Raw genomic sequence first — 5,774 nt, 5'->3', positions numbered from 1 at the left:
GCAGATGTCACATGTCGTCGAACTTTTAATTCTTGGACATGCCGGTTTCCTCACGATGTTTTCCTTCACCGTTTAAGCAGTGGTGATGTTATCCACATGCGCAGATAAATTGAAAAATCAATTTATTTCCTGCACGCTCGCCCGGTCTCGAACCCCGACTTATCGATTCCGAAGTCCGAGGTTCTCACCACTGAGCCACCACTGCTTGTGCAATGCAATGGCGACTCAACAAACTTGAAATTAAACTTTTACTAGACCTCTTATTCATAAAGGAAATAAAAGATACATCATCTGAGAAATGCAACCTTCAATATAATGTGGACTGTTACAGTAAACACCCGGTTTCCATTACAACGCGTTTCCTCTAGTTAGAACTATGTAGTTGTAGTGTGTACGTATATAAATGGGCTTTTACAATTACAATTAACATACTATATATCCCTTGTATATTTTAAGGCAGAGAACTAGTGTCTTTAGTATAGAGATACTACAATATTATGTCCGCTTCTTCCTCTCAATCATGATTATATTGATAACTCACAATCGGGGTGGAAGTTATTTCATCTAATATATAAAATTCTCGTGTCACAGTTTTCGTTGCCATACTCCTCCGAAACGGCTTGACCGATTCCTCTGAAATTTGGTAAGCATATTGGGTAGGTCTGAGAATCGGCCAACATCTATTTTTTATCCCGATATTCCTACGGGATACGGACTTACGCGGGTGAAACCGCGGGGTGCAGCTAGTTATTAATATAAATTTAATACAATTTGAATAGACGTCAGATGAAATGGCGACAGCGTTTGTACAGTTGACTAATTTATTTCTATTGAATTCGACAAAGTACACGAAGGGAAGGTAAGTCCTTTGTAGGGTTTCTAATTCATAAGACATTTGAGGTCACCGTACTAAAAGATTACTTACGTTAGCTGCACTTTTCATCATACAGCAGAATACCTATAGGTTTTCAACCTGCTAGGATGATATTAGCTAAGATTATGCAATATTAGCTGCCTAAATATTATCAAAATCGATTCGAACAAATACAATACCTAATTCACTTGTAATACCTACATTGTATGAGTATCTATCCTTTGAATGCTAATTTGATCAGAGCATGATCTACTTAAAGACTAATTAAGTCAGTAGTTAAAAGCTTGTCTTCGATGCGAGCGTGCAGTCGACTAATCTTACTTAATGGAGGGAGATTTTACATAATATCATTATGCAGTTATTTAAATAGTTTATCATACAATAAAATCTTCATTTCCCTTGGAAGAGAAGGGAGCATTACATGTTTATTTCACTGTTCTTGTTTTTAGCAAATGCATAAGTTAAGGAATACCCGCATATAAGTAACAGCGGGATTTGTTTTACTTATATAGCCTTATGTTTAACCCAAATGCATTTTGTTCTGTCTGTCATCACGCTATACTAAGGACCATAGGTTCAATGGGTGTGGGTAGGTTTATGTTATCTGTGGTATACACGTTGTTCGCACAAAACGCTCGGGGTGTTTACCCACCTGCTAGCGGCTTGTTGGGCACAGGCGTACATATAAAAGTATTGTAAATAGAAAAGAATTGTATTTTCAACTTCAAAAAAAGAGGAGGTTTTCATTTCGATTGATTTTTGAAGTGAAACTTCTTTAGAATCGTTGTGATTTCAAACCTGATGCAACGGAAAAACGACAGGTAAGAGACACAAATACAAAAATGTGTAGAATGAAGCTGGCAAAGACAGAAATATACATACTATTTTATATATATTCATCTCATTCTTTTGTCGATTGAAGTTTCACTTCTATCGTGTGTGAATCGCACACACCCTTTTTTTTACCTCAGAACTTTCGACTGCGTGAACCGATTTTGTTAGTTCTTTTTTTATTTGAAAATGATGCCTTCCGTGTGCTCCCATTTAAATTTGGTCTAGTTCTGACAATGAAAGGCAGTTCTTTCTTAAAAATAATTATAATTATTCTGTGTGATTTAAAAATAATTTTACCGTAAAAAAGCTAGATCGTTAATGATCTAGACAGGCCATTACCTCGGGTCAACCCGGGCGAAGGCGGAGCATGCCTCTAGAATTCTAGTTGTTTACATCTAGATTGCGACGCACCTACAGCGGGCGGTTACGATGACATCACGTGGGCGTGCATCCAGCGCAGTCCATATAAGTAACCAATTGCATTTAAAATTATATCAATTCTTTTTATTAGTTGCTTTTTTGCCAATTTTACAGCAAAGTTATGGAATGCGCCTATAAATATACCAATTTTATTATTATTCAAGTCCTTTAAAATCCTTTAAAAAGTCTTTAATTTTTTAATGTATAATACTCGCGTGAAATCAAACGCAAGAAAATACTATTATTCAAATCGTTAGAAGGCAAAGGCAATTTATATAAACGAATAAACGTTCAATTCTTATTTAAATATTAAATTGTACTTTTTATTCTTTACTATTTTCAACGCTTGTGGCAATTTTCTAATTCTTTTTGGAAACTTATAAAGTCGAACAGCTGGATAAAGGGCGAGAAACTTGTTGTCTAGCTTGTATCAGATACAGACAAGGGGAGAACGGGTCACTAACTTTTTTAACGATAGTTTCTAAGTTTTATATCGCTGGCTATTTTAACAATATGTATATGTTACATGTTATCAAAATATTTAAAAAATCTTAGAAAAATTAGGATTAAATATAAAAAAATAATTTGGCAAATTTAGTGACGGTGTGCAGTTTATATATTTGTTTGTATTAAATGTAATAATTTTAAGGACGATTCTATAAAAACTTTTAACATTCACCATTTTGTATCATCTAAATATTTTCAGCTCTACTTTTTATAATCAATGAACACTGAACAGTCACGTCACGAATTATAACCGTTATCTATTCAATTTCACAAAAAGCTATCAAAATTATTTAGTAATATTAAGCGATCGCTTTTTAAATGATTTTGTACAAGTTGTGACACAACGGTACATGTGTAATATCATAAAATGCAGGTACTCATAGCAGTTAAGATCATTTAGAAAACTTTAATATTCCTGGAACGATATGCCTGCTGTCATGGCTTCCATATGGTGTGCATGGTGCGGCAAATTACTTTTCTGCTCTACTTGCTGAACGGCATTTTTATGGAAATCTAAAAAAAAAACATTCCTTCAATGAACTTTTATGTGATATGACAAAAAGAGAGCTAGAAGAAAAAAAAAACGTAATTTTTTTCACCCTTTGTCTATTGCGTGTGTTTTATTTATTTATTGTCATGTAACAAACCATAAAACAAAACATAACATGGGCTCATAAAGTTATTAGTCCATGGCAATCAACATAGTAGAAACTATTTTACACAGACTTTAGAACGTTAAACGAACAATATGGTTCATGTATTATTATAATAATTAAATTTCGACCGAAAGATATTAAATTATGCATCGTGTTAGTTATGGACAATTACAGGACGCCCTCTAGATCTAAATAATGCTTGTATGCTAATATTAGACGGCTGACAAACGTAATTTGTAGGCACTAACGAACGCGACAATACAAAGAAATTCTCTTTTGTACTCATTATATTTACAAAAAGTAAAGGCTTTATCTGGAACAATAATAAACAATCAGAGTCATTTATATAGTAGAGGAATATTTTGTTAATTTTTTTTAATAATTTTGTTCTAGCAATAAGCTTATCGATTATTATTATGTAGTCATAGTAGATATATAATGTACCGCAAGTTAGAGGTAGAGAGCATGGAAAAGTGCAAAACAAATTCGATGTAACACACTGTTACAGCTGAGTTTAAAAGACTAGTAAGAGTTGAAGTAACATTTTACTGACTTTCTAAATTCGCTTTATAGATAATATAATGTATGCAATCTTAAATAAAAAGTGAACAGAGCGATAGTTATCTACAAATAAGTAATTTTCTACGTTTTTATTATTGGAAATCCGTTGAAAAGAAGTAAGTTTTGGTCAGCAACAGTATCAATAGCAGAGAACAATTCGTATATTTATAGTATCTTAAATCTCACGATATAGACGACTTATGAATTAATTTCTTTAAATCATTTCAATGTCAAAAGTTCTTACTTACGGTATTTTGTTAACTGCACGGTCATATCCAGTTTTATGTGTCATATCAAAGTTTATTTCATCCCTGGTTCACACATCAATCTCTCTTCGATTAGACTCTACGGCGCCCGCATAGAGACGATTTTAGAGCGATTTAATTGTTGTATCTAACCTTGTATGAGGGTAGATTGCGCATGCGTGCGGAGCGTAAACACGCCGTAGCATTCAGTCATACGGCAACCGCCGCCGGAGACGAACGTACATCCGCGCGCGAAATAATCCGCATCGTCGTAACCACACGTGTGCTATGTAAGAGTCGTTTTTAAACGTTTCGTTTTTGCTATATAAGTGAGTGAATTTTGGAGAGGTTCAGAAGGTAAGCATTATTGTTACATTTCCACATTTCCGCAGAAAAAGAACATTGATATTTTTGTATCGTTCTGGGCGTTATCTGACAAATCCTTTTTTAATATGTGACTTAAAGAATCAGGTCCTATTTCCATATTCATGATGCTGTCACGCGTGCGGCTCGTAGCCGTTGCACCGACGGTTTTCATAGAAAACATCGTACATATTAAAATATCTCACGTTTCATCCCATAAAAGGCATTGTAAAATTAAAATTATATTGTTTATATTATTAGTTTTTTCATTTAATTTTGGTTAAATATATTTCATTAATACTGCATTCCGTTCATTTTTTTCTTTTGTTTTTAAACATTATTGTTGTGTTTCGTTTTAGCGTCAGAAGTTAATCATAAGAAGTGTTACATTGTCCATCCCACGTGGCGTCTGCGAAGCCAATTATTATTACTTAGTTCACAACAAAGACGTAGTACTGCGCAGTTATGAGCTAATGAACTCGCCATTGGTACAAACTTTCATTAAGTGCTTCCAGTAATTATGTTGGAGAAAAACAATAATAAAGCACGGTACTAAGCCTGAATAATAAATGGGATGTTGTTAAATTGAGACTGAAAATGAAATCATTCTCTAGAACGAAAACGTTATCATAAACTGATTAATGACTTATTTTGTGCTTTATAATGTAATTAATTTTGATAAATGGAGATCTTTACTTTTATAAATTAAATTTATTGTATAAGAATTAAATATGCAAATGTATATGCATGAGGAAAACATTTCTGTACATATTACTCGAGCCCGGCTGCGTATTGCTGATATTATCGCCAATATTTAATGAAAAAACGTTCCAACCTCGATACCCTTGCCTTTATTATCAACACTTATGATGTAATCAGATACACAGCTGCTGCTATACTGTGATCATTTGGAGTTTTTACCATTTATCTTTTGAATAACATATATAAAGTAGTACTATCCCTATTTCCCTATTAATATCATAAATAACTAAAGTTATTCTGCCTGTCAGTACAGTTTGAGACCCAAGACTGTTCCTGGATAAAGTAATAAAAGCTATCCTAGGTCCATACGTAGGACGGTTTTTATTCGGGAAACCACACGGGAAAGTAACGCACGCGAAGTAAATCCCGGGACTATATATATTTTTCTAATACTGAATGGACAGAGCAGCGGGAAGAAAGCTTGTATAAAGTAATAAGAGTAATAGACGAAAGATTCCTGTCAAAAGTTGATTTAACAAAAATACTTAGTCTGGCCATAAATACTGTTACACTTAATTATAAAAAAATATTACATTTGAATTTCGAATCTGT

The 5,774-nt window shown here is 33.5% G+C and overlaps 1 protein-coding gene across 1 annotated transcript in view; it reads left to right on the top strand.

The window, feature by feature from the left end:
• Positions 1 to 4,320: 4,320 nt before the first annotated feature.
• LOC119837216 overlaps positions 4,321 to 5,774 on the top strand; it is a 178,957-nt gene continuing 177,503 nt past the window's right edge. Inside the window, exon 1 of the mRNA XM_038362743.1 lies at positions 4,321 to 4,454. The gene's annotated coding sequence lies outside the window, so the exon portion shown is untranslated. The remainder of the gene's footprint in view (positions 4,455 to 5,774) is intronic.

The sequence above is a fragment of the Zerene cesonia genome, chromosome 26 (genome assembly GCF_012273895.1).
Source record: "Zerene cesonia ecotype Mississippi chromosome 26, Zerene_cesonia_1.1, whole genome shotgun sequence".
NCBI lineage: Eukaryota > Metazoa > Arthropoda > Insecta > Lepidoptera > Pieridae > Zerene > Zerene cesonia.
The sequence above is the reverse complement of the archived record's forward strand: the minus strand, read 5'-3'. Positions and strand labels throughout refer to the sequence as shown.